Source organism: Sceloporus undulatus, chromosome 3 (genome assembly GCF_019175285.1).
Source record: "Sceloporus undulatus isolate JIND9_A2432 ecotype Alabama chromosome 3, SceUnd_v1.1, whole genome shotgun sequence".
Classification (NCBI taxonomy): domain Eukaryota; kingdom Metazoa; phylum Chordata; class Lepidosauria; order Squamata; family Phrynosomatidae; genus Sceloporus; species Sceloporus undulatus.
This window is the reverse complement of record NC_056524.1, coordinates 48,673,358-48,690,335: the sequence shown is the minus strand read 5'-3', so window position 1 is coordinate 48,690,335 and position 16,978 is coordinate 48,673,358. Positions and strand designations below refer to the sequence as shown.

Below are 16,978 nucleotides of genomic sequence, written 5' to 3'. Positions count from 1 at the left end.
CTGAGGACAAAGTGGAGGAGATAGTATAAACACAAATATCTGAGGACATGAATGCATACTCTTGAATTTCTCTCTCTCACATCTCCTTTGAAATACAATACTTTTGGGGAAGCAGGGAGGTAGGCAAAAGAAACATCCAATAATGTGGTGTAGAAAAGAGACAAGGGTTGCATCGGCACTGTAGAAATAATGCAATTTGATGCCACTTTAAATGTTGTCCTATGGAATCCTGAGATTTTTAGTTTTACAAAGATTGGTAGATCTGTAGTTTTACAAAGTCTTTAGCCTTCTCTGGCAAAGAGTGTTGGTGCCTCACGAAATTACAGATCCCAGGCTTCTGTAAGATGGAGCCATGGCTGTTAAAGTGGTGTCAAACTGCATTATTTCTACAGTGTAGATGCACCCAAAGTCTCAGGATGCCAAAAAGAAAGATGATTTTATTTGTAAAAATATCCCTATATGTTTTGGCCCGAATATATTTTATGGCCTTATTCAGGGGATAACAACTTTAAAATTCAACCTGTAGGGATTCTTAAAAAAAAAAAAATCTCCAATATATATATCCACAAACGCTCCAACAAACATACCTTAGATGTTGTTTATGCCTGCTCCTGGCTACAGTATTTCCTTGTTCCACTCCCCACTCAATGTCACATTTTTAGACTTATCCCCTTTCACTTCATTACCCCAGATGTTTAATACGGGGGGGGGGGGATTAATAATATTGCAGCATCACCACAGTCAGCCAAATTTTGTTATGTGATGACATTATGAAAAAGAGCAAACAAAGCCAATTCAGAATAATCCATGCAGCTGCTTTCATAACACCGCCTTTATTCTAAATAGGTGCTGAATGGAGCAGGAGAGACTAGAGTGATAAGTATAAATGTAGTTCTAGAGCAAGAACACTGAAAAAACCGCCCCCAACAAAGACTTTTGTGTGTTACTGGGAAAATGTTTTTGCCAAAGAACTCACCCTGCTCACATGGGGGGATTCATTGTCTGATATTGTGGCTTAACCTTTGAATGGCTTTGATGTGGATAACAGTCTATTGATTGTACAGTGGTACCTCGGGTTACGAAATTAATTCGTTCCGCCGCCGCTTTCGTAACCCGAAAAGCCTTCGCAAGCTGAAAACCCATAGGCGCTAATGGGGAAAAGCCGCGATTTCGTGTGAAATAGCGCCGAAAAGCACCAAATTTTTTTTCGTAACCCGAAAAAACGTTCGTAACCCGGAACAGTTATTTCCTATGGGATTTTTTCGTATCCCGGAAATTTCGTAACGTGGGTATTTCGTATCCCGGGGTACCACTGTATATAAGACTGTGTTTTCACCACCATGTAGAGTTCAAAATCTAGCAAATCCCTTTTTGTTGTTGTTGTTAACTGTTATCATGTCAACTTCAACTTATGGCAACCTCATGAATGTGAGACCTCCATGTCACATAGTGCTTGGATCTCGATCTGCCAACCTTTCAATAATCAGAGTCAGCATCTTAACCACTGAGCTGTCGCGTCCCTATAACTTAAACAGGATGATAAAATTCAGCCTTTCTTTGTCAACTGGAAGCCATTCCATTTCTCTGTATTCTGTCCTGACAGAAGCCACTTGTCCTGAGTACAGGTTATGCATCAGAACAGTTAAATGATGTGGTGGACCCATTTCTTTAAGAGCGATCTAAAGTTTTTCATGATTTACACAATCAAAGACTTTATTATAAACCAGTGGTGGCGAACCTATGGCATGCATGCCAGAGGTGGCACTCAGGACCCTCTCTTTGGGCACACGTGCTGTCGCCCTAGCACAGAGTGTGCCAGAGTTTGTTACTAGAAAGCCAGAGGGATGTGGCACTTTGCAAGAAATAAGTGGGATCTGGGTTGCAGTTTGGGCACTTGGTTTGTAAAAGGTTCACCAAATAAACTATAAAACATAGGCTGATTTTCCTCTGAAACTTGTTGGTGTGCTCCATTATCTAACATATGTTTGCAATATGCTCCCTAGTGCCTCTTCCTTTCCTGAATCCAGCTTGGACAGCTGGTATTTTATATCCATATATGGTAAAAGTCTTTGTTGTATCACTTTGCTTGTATAGGAGATCAAAGTAATGGTCCTGTGGTTACTGCAATCACTGGTGTCCACTTTATCAGGGAATGGAATATATATTGAGCATTTCTAATCTGTGGGCCATTCTTTCATCCCCCCCCCCCCATATTTATTGATAGATTTTAGTTAGAACTAGAGTAGATTCTGCCTCTGTAGACTGGAGCAGTTTATTAGTATGCCATCTGTTCCTGGTCATTTATTTCTTCCAAGTGTTCAAAGTGCAGCTTCCACTTCCCTTTCTAAAATTGTAGGTTCATCTTCAAATGGTTCTTCCTTTAATGAATCTGTCATCTTTTTATCTCTTTTATATAGCTTTATAGTGCATTGTTTCCATTATCTTTTTATTTGTACTTGGACATGTAATATATTCAAGGTGGTTAAGGCGTTGACTCAGGCTCCTTCCACCTTGAATCCTCTTTTTCAATCTACAAGAGCCTGCTGCCTTTAACAACCACTTTGCAGATAAAATCTCTCAGATAAGGGCCGACTTAGACTCAGGCATTAGTACAGAGTCAACAAGAGAGGCGTTTAGTGACTCCGTTAATGAGGTTATCTTGGATCAATTTCAGTCTATAAGTACTGATGACGTAGACAAGCTGCTTGGGAAGGTAAAAAAGACCACCTGCCCTCTTGATCCCTGTCCATCATGGCTGGCCATCCAGGGAGGTGAGGCAACTTTGAAGTTACTACAATCCAAAATCAATGCCTCCTTCAGGGAAGGTTGTTTTCTATCGAGTTTGAAATTAGCAGTGGTGAAACCCATTCTAAAGAAACCTTCCCTTGATCTCCTGGACAAAAACAATTACCGGCCAGTATCTCTTCTTCCCTTTTTGGGTAAGGTGATCGAGAGGGCGGTTGGATGACACCGATTATCTCAATCCATTTCAAACTGGCTGCCTTGGTCAATAATCTCTGTCTGTGCATTGAGAGGGGAAGTGTGGCCCTGTTGGTGCTCTTGGACATCTCAGCAGCCTTCAATACCATAGACCATGGTATCCCTCTGGAATGCCTGAGAGAGTTGGGAATTGCTGGCTCTGCTTTGCAGTGGCTACGTTCCTACCTCTCAGGCAGATTCCAGATGGTGATGTTGGGGGACAGCTGCTCCTCTATGAGAGAGCTGACATCTGGCGTCCCTCAGGGTGCCATTCTGCCCCCCATGCTGTTTAACATTTACATGAAGCCGCTGGGTGAGATCATCCGGAGACATGAGGCGGGGTGTTAGCAGTACGCTGATGACACCCAAATTTATTTATCTATGTCTCGGACTGTTTCAGTGACCAAGGAGGGCATCTCCCCCCCAAATGACTGCCTGAAGTTGGTAATGGATTGGATGAGGAAAATAGACTTAAGCTGAATACAAATAAAATGGAGGTACTCGCGATATTTAACCCCAATCTGGGTATGGAGATAAGTTCGCCAGTTCTAGATGGCGTCACACTTCCCCTGAAAGACTGCGTCCACAGCATGGGGGTGCTCCTGGATTCATCGCTTCAGCTGTCTTCTCAGATTGATGCGACAGCCAGGAGTGCCTGTTATCAGCTTCAACTGATACGCCAGTTGCACCCCTACCTGGAGCAGGACCTAGAAACGGTCATACATGCTCTGGTAACCTCTTGTCTTGACTTCTGCAATGGGGCAACCTTTGTGCCACGTCCAGAAGCTTCAATTGATACAAAACATGGCAGCCAGACTGGTCGCTGGAAAATCCAAGTTCAAACATATTACACCTATTTTAAAATCACTACATTGGCTGCCTATTAGCTTCCGGGCAGAGTACAAGGTGTTGGTTATCACCTATAAAGCCCTACATGGCCTGGGTCCAGTCTGCTTGAAGGAATGCCTCCTCCCATACAATCCTTCCCGTACACTCCGATCCTCCAGGAAAAACCTTTTACAATCTAGAAAAACCAGACTGGTGGTGACCTCCCGGAGGTCCTTCTCTGCCACTGTTCCAAAAACCTGGAATGACCTGCCGGAAGAGATTCACTAATTATCCTCACTCAAGGCTTTTAAAAAGGCGACAAAAATCTTTCTCTTCCGGCAGAACCATTTGAATCTCCCTCCTTTTATTATTTTCCTTTTATTATTTTTCTTATTTGCGGTTTGTTTTTGTTTTTTTAATTTTGATGTATTGTTATGTGCCTTTTAACCATGTTTTACTGTTTAATTTTATAGTTGGGAGGGAGTGTTGGGCCGCGGTCTTGTGGGGCTTGTTGTTTTTATTATTGTGTATTGTATGAACTTTGTTGTTACCCACCTCAATCCTCAAAGCGGAAGAGGCAGGATAGAAATAAATAAATAAATAAATAAATAAATAAATAAATAAAATTATTATATTCCCCTGCTGGTCATATATTTCTTCTCTTGGTTTAAATTTCCCTTTGATTTCTTGTGGAAGTTGTTTCTTGTTCTTTCTTTTTGTTGTTGTTCTATTTCTCTACATTAAACCTGATCCCTACATTACTTAAAAATCTGGATAGGAATTTATTTTTGTAGTTTCTAATGAAATATGGGGCATCTGAAAAATACATATGTCATTCATTTATATCCCACAGTTTAATCAGTCATTGAAGTGGAAAGCTTTCACTCATCTCTTAGTGTGTGAAAGAAGGGGAAAGTGCAGAAACCCACAAGCAGAAGGGCTTGCCACAGCTTACTCATATCAATAGAAACCAGCTTTCCCTAACCTCAGCCATGCTAGCTGGGGATGGTGAGAACTATAATCCAACACACCTGGAGGATACCAGAGCAGAGAAGGCTCCCACACTGTGCTGCTTATTGTCTGTTCTTTGTGTATGCAACATAACAGCCACTTGGAAAGGGAGAGGCAACATCACTGTTAGCATGCCCAACATACCCTGTGTTATATTTGGGGCTTCCATATTTTCAATTTTTTATGTCTGGATCCGGACATGTTTGAGAGGTCACAAAGGCATTTGGAATACAGGGAGATTTCCCATGGGAAAAGAACATAGACCAGAAAACATGTGTATGACTCTGTGTAATGCTAAAATGAAAGCTAAATGGGCTTGCTGATCACTTCATCCTTCCCCCCCCCCCCCAAGGCTTCCCAAATATCCTCTCATACTGCAGACAAAAGAGAACTTGTGGTGCTAAGGCGAGTAAGCCAATATCTCCTGCCTAACCCCCCACTCCCTGGGTTGTTTTCCCAGCCAACTTCTCTGTCTAGCTATCCTTCTGTTATTCTAAATGCAATCGCTGTTTTGTTAACTCTGAGTTAAAGCCACTAGTCATTCCAGAACCTCATTGTTGATTCTGTGAGAAGACCGTCAGGTCTTTGTTACAGTGCAAGATATCACCAAGTGTTCCTTGAGGCTAGGATCTCAGATATAAATATCAGTCCCAAATCCAGCCCACTCGTGTGCACAGAAAGATTCTTCCACTCCCTGTATCTCCCTCAGACTTTGTCTGAGCCACATTCCACTGTGGTTCCAGGACAGATAATTATCACCCCTCTCTACATCTCTAAAACTCTGCTATCCAATTTCCATAGCTTGATTTCAGTTAGCTCTTTGTGGTTGTGTCTGTATGAATTGAATTGTATGTGTATGTGTTCAGTTTCAAAATAAAACCTTTTTTATTCCATTAAACTTGGAGTTCTCGCAAATTATTACCAGTATAAAGGTAAAGGTAGTCCCTTGACATTAATGTCTAGTCGTAACTGACTGTAGGGGGTGGTGCTCATCTTTATTTCTAAGCCAAAGAGCCAGCATTGTCTGAAGACTGCTCTGGTGGTCATGTGGCCAGCATGACTGCACCAAACGCTGTTACCTTCCCACTGAAAAGTGGTACCTATCTATCTACTTGCATTTGCATGCTTTCAAACTGCTAGGTTAGCAGAAGCTTGGATTAGTGATAGGAGCTCACCCCATCATGCAGCACTCGGGCCTCAAACTGCTAACCTTTCAATCTTCTACTCATCAGAACTGGCATCTTAACTGCTAAGCCACATAGGTCATAATTATCCTCAAGTTACCCAGCCTCTTGCAAAGCATCCTTTGAGTTGAAGAATTCCCCAACATTTAAAGACACTGACATAGTTGGTGGGGAACTTTATAGTGCCCCACCTTTTTGGGTAATGTTTTCAAGTCTTGTGGCAACACTAGCAGGATCCATGCCTTGTGATCTCCATCTTTGGAGGTTTTTAAACAGAGGCTGGATGGCCATCAGTTAGGAGTGCTTTGATTGTGAGTTCCTGCATACCAGGGTTGGACTGGATGGCCATTGTCATCTCTTCCAGCTCTATGATTCTATGAATGATGTTTACACGTGATCAATGAGTTTTATATGAGTCACACACACCCAACACTGTTTGGCAGTGGAACATGCTGCCTCCAAATGCAGTGGAGTCTCCTTCTTTGGAAGTTTTTAAACAGAGGTTGGATGGCCATGTGTTAGGATTGCTTTGATTGTGAGTTCCTGAATGGCAGGGGGTTTGACTGGAATTTCCTTGAGGTCTCTTCCAATTTTATAATTCTATGCCTGGGAATCACAGAGGAGCACTGGGATTTTTGTGTCTGTGTTTGTCCTCTTCCTCCTCCTCTTTCCTAGCTCTGCTGGATACATTTTTGGGCTGGTGAGGGTTTTTATTTTTATTTTATTTTTTAAAAACTTTTAATACACAAGACATTGCTTGAAATACATAAAATCAACACTTAACAAAGCACAAAAGCAAAAAGCCACATAGGGAATATTCTCCTCCAGCAACATCTAAACCAGTCACAATATCCAGCAACACCAAGTTCAGTCACAATATTTAATAATTGATAAGTTAATCCTTTCATAAGTCACTGTGCAAAACAGGTGGGTAATATTAATCACTATTATCATTTGAGTAATGAATAAATGAGATCTATATTACATAGAATAGATTCTGTGGTTGGTCTTCACTTTCTACCATGTAAATAACAGTGAGGTGAAAGAGAGTCCTTTCAGGAGAAAAGAGAACAAGAACCACCCATGCAAGGAGATTAGAACTTCCTCTCTGTAGGATTCCTGTGCAGAGAATCCATGCTGCATGTGGTACTACAAAATTAGGATGGCCATAGGAACAAAAAAAGGGAGGTGTTCTGTCTTTTTATGAGTTGCATGTGAATGTTTTTTTTTTAAACAACCTACTGGAATTCTCTCCTCTGCAAATTATTAAACCATATGATCCATGTCATTTTTTTCATGTGGCCACCCATTCTAATTTCCAGGGACCATCTTTGGCTTCTGTGGCTGAAGTTTTGCCTTCCAGGAGCCAATCCATTTTGTGGAGGTTGTAGTACGTACAGAGGTGCAACACTGATGACAAAGGCGGGTTGCAGACCGCCCGTTTGGGGCAGGCTGCACCCGCCCCTTTCTCCGGTGTATCGGGGACTCAGCTGCCAGACCGGCAGCCTCCGAGGCCCCGATCCGCTGCTTTGCAGGCTGTGGGGAAGTGGCAAAAGGCCGCTTTCCCACAGCCTGAAAAGGGGTGTCCTTGGGGCTTGAAGCCCCAAGGACACCCTGCGGCGGTGGGGAGGAGGAGACTTGGCCCCTTTCTCCCTTGCTTCGCTGGGTGCAGCCGTCTGAAGGCTGCGCCCAGCGACGCAAAGTGGTGCCGCAAACCAGGAAGGAGCTCCGAAACGGAGCTCCTTCCTGGTCTGCGCAAAGGGCGCACTAAGCGCCCTGGCGCGGTCATGACGTCGTCATGGCGGCCCCCATGTGGAAGGGGAGCCGCCATTTTGTACGGACTCAGTCCGTACTAGGGTTAGGAGGGTGCGGACTGAGTCCGTACTTTCATGGCGGTCTATAACCCGCCATAATCAATGCATATTTGCCATCTGGAAGCCTCTGAGAAGTCCTCTGACTGAATGAACTAACTTTGTAACATGACTCCAGGCCCTTTCACACCACACATTGGAGTTTATCACACAGGAGGAATTTCTCTTAATTTCGAATGAAAAGAAAGTGGGGACAGAACTCATTCACATGAATTTGCTAGTTTAGCGAATTTACGTGAATTCGAATTGCATTCAAACTGACTTCCCATTGCCCGAAAATAGTTTGCCATTGCCCGAAATTGCATGTGATCACCTCTCACGCAATAACGTGAAACCCCATGATTGCGTTCGGACTGACTTCCCATTGCCCGAATTTGCGTGTGGTAGTCTATCACGCAATAACATTAAGCCCATGATTGCGTTCGGATTGCCATTGGATTATACTTCCAATTTCCCTTGTCTGATAAACTCCATTTAAAACACTGTTTCCACTTGGATTGCTGCCATACCTCAAAAATGAAGCAGGTTGAAACCATTTTAACTGCCAATACTCAATGCCATGGAATTCTGGGATTTGTAGTTTTGTGAGATATTTAGCCTTCTCAGTCAGAGAGCTGTGGTGCCACAAGCTACAAATCCCAAGATTCCATAGCACTGAGCTGTGGCAGTTAAAGTGATATCAAACTGCTTCATTTTCACAGTGTGGCAGCAGCCTTTAACTTTCATGACGACATCCAGTGGAATCCTGGGGTCTGTAGTTTGTTGAGGCACAAGAGATCTTTGGTTGAGAATTCTATCTACACTGCCCTAAAAGACAAATCCCAGGATTTCACTGGATGGAAATATGGCAGTTCAGTAGAATCACAGTGATATTATTGGGTAGTGTGAAAGCACCCTGGGTGCCCTGCCTGGAATCCACATGACCTCCTGCAATTGTTACACTAACACCTCCCACCTCCTTGGGTATATGTTTGTGCTATTCCACAGAATTCCAAGGGGGTGGTTTCACCCAACTGTAACTCCACCAATAAAGGAAACCAGTAAAGGAAGATGGTGGGCGTTGTTGCGTCAGAGAGAGAACTAATTGTGTCTTCTTTCCAAAGGTCCTTTGTGGTTTAGTCTAATCACTCCTGTGTCCAGAAAAAGAGAACCAAAACCTCTTGGGCAAGGCACCCATAAGTGTGCACTCAGACATGGGAAATTTTGACTAAAATATGTCACACCTACAACATTTGCATGTCCATGAAACTGTAAGCAACTTGAACATGTTTACAGGGAACTGTGCTGGCCACAGACATTCAGCAAGTTAAATAACTACACATTGAAGGTATGCTAAAAGCAAAAATGAAAACTGGTTCTGGTGCATGTGGGGAGGCATCTACCGCTCCACCAGTTATTCTGATGCACTCCTTGGTATTGGTTATGAAACAAAGAGGACAATTCCCTCTTTGTGAGAAACAAACATTTTGGTGGGGTGGGAGAAAGAGATCCTTGTTCTCTTTTCCTCATACCAATCAGCCTATTCAGGGCATCAGTATAGAAAGTAGATGTATTAATTGTACTTGAAGACTAAGTTAGAAAGGTTTGTTATTATGGTTCAGAAAATGAATTTACCACTCAACAGGCATGACACAAAGTAGAAGAGTAGGATTCTCCCACTGGTTGTCACCCAGCCAGTCAATGACATGATCAGAGAGGTATACCATCTGTGGGCTAGGCTAACAGTCATTGACAGACCTACTGTAGCTTCTATCTACATGCTTCAAAATCAACAACAGTTCACCATGAGGAGAATGGGTGGGTTTTAAAAATTCCAATAAATCATTTTTTAAAATTTAAAATATAGGTTGCTTTTTGGGCAATATGTTCTCAAAGGGAAACATAAGCACTTTTTTTAAAAAAAGATCGAGTGTAAAACCATAAAACTAGTGTAATACATAAATCATCAAAATAAAGACCCACTTACTAATCTGGAGAATATCATTGTGTTCCCCACTCCTGCTCTAGCCATCGTACCTCACTGACTTTAACATGCCACGTCTTTTCTTTATTTCATCATTGCACAGCATGGACCCACTGAAAGTTGTCAATTGTTTCCTACCATCAATCATATTATCATGTTATAAAATGAAAAGAAAGGAAAGTGTGTGGCTGACAATATTCTGTGTCTTGCAGTATCCCCAGGGGAGACAATAAAATATATCATTACTCATCATGGCTGATGCTTAATTATCAGTCTGGGAATCCCCTGAGAAGAGTGAACATGAGATATTTGAAAGCATAAAAGAAGAAAGCAGAAGCCCAGCCTACAGCTGAAATTATCTTGGTTTTGAATGAACATTCAGTTCCAAATTCAACATTTATAGTGAAAACACAGAGTTAGGGCCTTACCGCACTTTTCCTTTATACTGTGTTAATCCGCTCCAGACATTTGCAGTAGGGATACTGAATTGCACTGCAACTTGCTGCTTTTCTGCAATAATCTCGCCATTAACATGCACCACACACAAATTTCTCTTCCGCAGTACCCATGCCATAGCCTCCTCCCCTATCCCACCCCCAGCTTCACGATTGGTCTTTTTTTTTTTTTTTGGCCACCATGCTAGTGCTTGGCATTGGGTGAGAACTTTTTTCACCAGAGGTTGAACAGGAAAAGAAGGTGCCCACTCTGTCCTCACCATGTTTTTCCATCTTGTGTAGATGAAATTGCCTACTGTTGATTTAGCAATAGCCCTGACAGTAGGGTTGGCGTAACTTCCAGGATTTGAAAACAAAGAGCTATTCCCTTAACAACAGGTGACCATGGGAGACTTTATCATTCTATAGGCCTGGAACAGACAGGTAGGAAAAAAGTACTGCGGAGGTTCATGCGTCAAGTCATTGCTTTGCAGAACACTTATCCAGTGGTCAAAACACCACTGCCTGCATGACCCACTCCCAAGGGAGGCTGAATGCACATGGCTTGACTGCATGGCACAGCATCAAGCTGTGCCACTTGGTAATTTTCTTTTGTTGCCTCCCCACCATACATGCTCACTGTCACACAAATACACCACCAGCGACCTCCAAGTACTTCCCATGTCTGCCCAGATGCCATCCCATTGGATGGCCACCCCATTGACTGGCTACACAGTCACACGTGTGATGCTCCTCCCGTTCAGGGCATCAGTGCGTGAATGATATGTTGGCAAAGCACAATCATGGAAGTCCCCCAAACATGCCTACTTCAGCTTCCTTCACCCCATGCCCCCCATTGGACTGTCTGATTTGTGTATGGTGTAATTACATCCATTGGAGTTGTCACACTTTCATTCTTTACTTTGCTGCAGCCCTGCACTGGTATCAGGACATTTATATGCAGGGGCAAAGATGTGCATCTTTTGTGCTAAGAAGAACTATCCTGGGTTCTGTTTGCTTTGGTTTTTTGCCCCGGATTGCAACTTCCATCTGATTTCTACCCTCTTTGGAGGCATGCATCATCTAAATGCCCCGCCGCCAAAGTGGTTGGAAATCGCTTGATTTTGGCCATCTGTTCCACTCCTTGGATTCTGCCTAGAGGTACAGTTTGCTTCACCTCTGTGAGGAGATTCATCTGTCAAGCCATTGCTTTGCAGAACATCTTTTGTGTTAATGTATCCGTGGGGTTTGGTTCCAGAATCCCCCGCAGATTAAAAAAATTAGATTAGAAATTTAGAAATTAGATGCTTAAGTCAATATTTAAAATTTAAATTTACCTGCAATTGATGGCAGCCAGGTTAAGAAGCAGCCTCAAGGCAGAAAGGGAGGCTAGGGCAGGAGGACCTGGGCACCAGGAACACATTCTTCCTGCTTCTGCTCTGAAGGGGCAGCCAGTGTCCTCCCAAAGAACAGGAATACTGGAGTCATTGCTTCCCCCTTTCTCTTGGCTTACTGAGATTCCCCCACACCCATGTCTGATTGAAAGCAATCCCACCAAGGAGTTTAAAAGAGAGCAAAAAGTACCTGAATCTGGGAGTTTGGTTTTGCCGGTGCTGCCTCCCAATACCCCCCTCACATACACAGACATCCCAGTAAAACAGCACTGGTGACCAGAGCCAAGCACTTACTGCTTCTTGTTCTCTTTTTAAACTCTTTCATGGGATTGATTTCAATCAGATACAAGAAGGGGCAAAATCAGGGGCTGAAAAGCAGCACCAACAAAGCCAAATTCCCAGATCCAGGTACTTACTGCTTCATGCTCTCTTTTAAACTCCTTTCTGGATTGCTTTCAATCAGACATAAAGGGGGGGGGGGTTTCAATAAGCCAAGAGGGAGGGGGAAACAAGCCCCAAGCATCATGCCTACATTCTTCCTACTTCCTGTGAGCACACCGGCTGCCCCTTCAGAGAAAATCAGACCTGACTCAGGTAACTGGGTACTCCTGTTCCAGCCTCCTTTCTTACCTTGAGACTGCTTCTCAGCCTGACTGCCATCAATAGCAGGTACATTTTTTAAAAAATGTTTCTTAATTTCAGTCTACCGATATTGAAATCCATGGATACCAACTCTGCAGATACCGAGGGACCACTGTATTTGCTGTACCTACAAATGATTGGAAACATAACAGATAATGTTTTCCCAGTATATGCAGAATTCCCTAGATCATCAAACCTGAATGGTACAAGCATTTGTAAATAAGATTGTGTGTGGTTACATAGATTTCTTCCCCAAAGCAGAGAGTTCTTTTTCTTATCTTTTTGCTAGCAATAGACTTCATCCCATGAAAAATAGTAGCCAGGGCCTTAAATGAAATAGGCATGGTTGTGGCTTCTTTCACACTGTCCACTTATAGCACTTTGATCCTGTTTTAACAGTCAGGGCAGCACCTTATGGGATTCTGGGATTTGTAGTTTATTAAGACATGGAAGAAGGAGGAGTGAAGATAGGAGGAAGAAACATCAACAATCTAAGATACACAAATGACACCATGCAATTAGCAGAAAGCATCACAGACTTACAACAATTACTGAAGAAAGTGAAAGAAGAAAGTGCAAAGTGAGGCCTAATTTTAAACATAAAGAAAACAAAAATAATGACCATGGAGGATGTACATAAGATCAATAGAGATAAGGAGGAAATCAAAATAGCTAAAGATTTCCCATAACTTGGATTAAACATTGATCAGAATGGAGAATGCAGTCAAGAAATCAGAAGAAGATGAGGAATGGGAAGTGCAGCTATGAAAGAACTAGACAAAATCCTAAACAGTAAGATATATCGTTGAACACTAAAGTTAGAAGCGCCCAAGCCCCTGTATTCCCATTGTACGGATGTGAGAGCAGACAGAATGAAAATTCATTCATTTGAGATGTGGTGCTGGAGAAGAGAGCTGAGGATATGGTAAATGGTCAAAAAGATGAACGATTAGGTGCTAGAACAGATTGAGCCTAAACTCTCCCTGGAAGCCAAGATGACTAAATTGAGGCTGTTGTACTTTGGCCATTTCATGAGAAATTTCATGAGAAAAAGGTTTGTTCAAGTGCATATTTAGGGGAAGAGGACCTATAGTTTTCATCAGATTTTTGAAGAGGGTCTGTGACTAGAAATGCTTAATAAGAACCACTCTAGTAAAGGAAGGACAGAATTGGATCCCCCCCCACCCAGATTATTCATAAAACATTCATACTTAGTGGTTTTGAATATATGTAACAAGCAAACAAACACCAAAACAGAATGTTATGTCAATTGTATGGGAATTCCACTGAGGTGGCTGGCCCGGCTTTGGGAAAACTGTTGTAGAAATGATGTAGCAGTTGTTTTCCATGTTCAGCGAGGTATTTTCAGAAAACTCTCAAACTGGGTATGAGAATAATAGCACTTATAGTTATTTGCCCTTCAGTAAATTGTATTCAAAAGACACTGTTGCTACATATTGAAGGACAGTGCACTTAGCTATTGTGGCTAACCTCTAGGAATTCATATTATCTACCTTTAAAGCCATATATCAGAATTCCTTTTGGCAGAAAAACCACTTCAGTTATTTATCTGTGTGTAGATTAATAGATATGATTTAAGAGACTTTCCTACTACAGGAAGTGGTGAAAGCCCCAGGATGACTTTAAAGGGTACTGAGACAATAAATAAATGGAGGGCTGCCATTAGTTTCAATAGTTAAATGGACCACTCATGTAGATAGATATTAGGATGCTGAAAGTTTCCATGTCCAGTTTTGAATAAGCCACAGTTTTTTCATTATGTCTGAACTCATGGTTTATCTTAAATGTGGTTCATGAACAAATCACCTCCCCATAGAATCAATGAGTTGGAAGGGACCTCAAGGGCCATCAAGTCCAACTTGCTACCATGCAGGAACACACAATCAAAGCACCCCTGACAGATGGCCATCCAGACTCTGTTTAAAAACCTCCAAAGAAGGAGACCCCACCACATTCTGAGGCAGCATGTTCCACTGTCAAACAGCTTTTACTGTCAGGGAGTTTTTTCTAATGTTGAGTTGGAATCACTTTTCCTGTAGTTTGAATACATTGTTACGTGTCCTAGTCTCTGGAGCAGCAGAAAACAAGCTTGCTCCATCTTCAATATGACATCCTTATTTAAATCTTTAAACAAGCTCTACTGAAAACAATTTGAGCCCATTTTACATTTTCTGACATTAAATTTCATTAGACATTTTGTTCACCATCCCTGCTAAATAAAAAGTGCCAGTGCTCCAGCCTTGCAAACCTGGCTCCACTAGACCATTGATAATGATGAAAATTGCCACAAAGTGTTTGTTCGTTTATTCCTGCTCCTCATATCCCCCCCACATATTTGTTAATTTTCTTTTATTTTGCCAGTTTCTTTTGATCTGTCTCACTTTGGCGAGACTTCTACATTTCATGGGGCATCTTTCTGTCTTCTGCAGCAACCTGACTGGCATCCTCCTAGATTTCTATGTATCTTTTCTAGTCCATGATAGCAATTTTTATTTAGCCTCTGCTATCATGAATTTAATGTAGACTCCAAACATTCTGATGTGTCAGTTTGGCCTCCTTTAATTAATTTCTCCATTTTTGAAAAATACTCTGTTTTAAAATTAAAAATACCACTATACTGGATTTGCTGTGTAACTACCCACATCCTTAAATGTGGAGTTCAATAGCGGTTTGGTAATTTTTGAATGGCTTAATATGCAAATGCTGAAATAACTGAATAATAACCAAAGTAATAAATCCAAAGCAGGGGGTCACAAAGTGGCATAAAAATATTTAATGTTTATTTCTGAAAACCATTGAGTGACTCTGGACTGTGAAGAAGGAACTGAGGAATTTATTGAGAAAACTGGGAAATCCCCTTGAGACGAAAGATCATGGTGTGGGATAATCCCTATATTGCAAGAGAAACAGCAACTATAGTCTTATTCAAACACTCTTCTGGCTTTTAAATTGCTAAGAGAGGGGTGATTACAGTATATATTAATACAGTATTAGCCAGACAGGAAAGAGGTTTCACCAATGTACAATTTTTTTTTGGGGGGGGGAGGCTTGTATAGTGAGCCTTAGTACAAGATTTGGGAAGTTACAAATATTTAAAATTTTAAAATGTTAAAAGATAGAAACCTCCATGTGTATCCATCTGTAAACCCCAGCTACCTCAAGGTTTTTTGTATATGCCTGGGTGTTTAAAACACAGTTTGGAAAAATTAGTTTTTGGGCTATATCTCTCTGAATATACAGCCAGAATGGCTGTGCACATACTGGTTAGGAGTTTCTGAGACTTAAAGTCCAACATCTTTAAGCTCTTGGCTTGTCATGGAAAGGACAGTCAGTCAGTCACGCTAGATCTCATCTGCTTTGTTCTCTGCTATTATAATATTTAAGAACCACATAACAGTCATTATAATAGTAAAATAAGAGTGCAAACCTAGGCATATGGCCACAACTGTCAAAAACCATGACCTGTGATGATGTAATGTTAGCAGAGCACTATGTTATGAATGTGAAAGGCTGCTATCATTAACATCATTTCTAGAATGTTGTTCAAGTCACATGCCTTGTCTGGTTGTGGCTTGCAAAAACTGTGTGACTGGCTGGAAGGAAGAACTAGAACTATATTGTGATGAGTGGCCAGCATGAAGGGTTTATTTTCCACATGTAACAGTTTCTAGTAACAGCAACAGTTTCTTTTGCATTGGGTGAACCCACAAAGATAAATGCCAAATAAAACTACATAGTTAGACTTTAAGATCTCACAAGACACTTTGTTATTTTGGCTGCAAGAGATTAATATGACTACTTCCTGGAAATGTTAGCACTGCTTCAAAATAAAAGGAGGAATACAACTGAGCTCCTGTGCAGATAGCTCAGAAAAACCTGTCTGAGGTTTTCCTAGGGTGGTCACTTTCCACACTGTCAAAAAACCAAAACTGGATCAGCAAAAAAAGGGGGGGAGGGAGACTAAAGAGGGCATAAATTAGCATAAAATGTGCACATTCCAATGTTTATACATAGATGCAAATGTAGATTTTGTTTCCAAGTAATTACTGTAATTTAAAATTTTAAAATGGGACATTTCTCCACCATGATATAGACTAGGGAGATTATCAGATGGTGGATGAGAGCAAAGCCCATCCTTATTCTGTCTGTGACAGCATTCATGCGAAAGACATTCACACTTGACATGCTGATCCTGTCATGAACCTATCAGTGAAGTGGAACTGCATCAACAGGTTCTTATTGCAAAATGAAGGGCAAGGATGGGGCAATTCCACCTCACTAATGGGACAATGACAGGGCCAGAACGACATCATATGAAAGTCTTTTGCACAATCACTGTCATTTGCACTTCCTGGACAGAACGTCTGAAAGTCCTTCTGCCAAGGATGGAGAAAAGATGTTCTGTCCCCCATCTGATAATCTCCTTTGACTTGGTGACCCGTGTGCCTGCTCAATCTGCTGTCCAGGTGGGAACTGTTGACAGACAAAGTCCTGGGGCCTTTCTGCTCTCCCTATCTTATCTTTAAACCAGGCTTCAGTCAACCCTTCAAATTATGAATGTCTTCAAAGAAAGCATTATCCTCTGACAACCTTTCAAATAGGAGATCATAAAATGCAGCAGGTTGAAACCTAATTCACAGTGAAATATCCA

General features: G+C 41.7%; 1 protein-coding gene across 1 annotated transcript in view; it reads right to left on the bottom strand.

The window, feature by feature from the left end:
* The window catches only part of LOC121925250 (T-lymphocyte activation antigen CD80-like), a 40,493-nt gene that overhangs the window by 8,851 nt on the left and 14,664 nt on the right, over window positions 1-16,978 (bottom strand). The gene's annotated exons all lie outside the window — the stretch shown is intronic.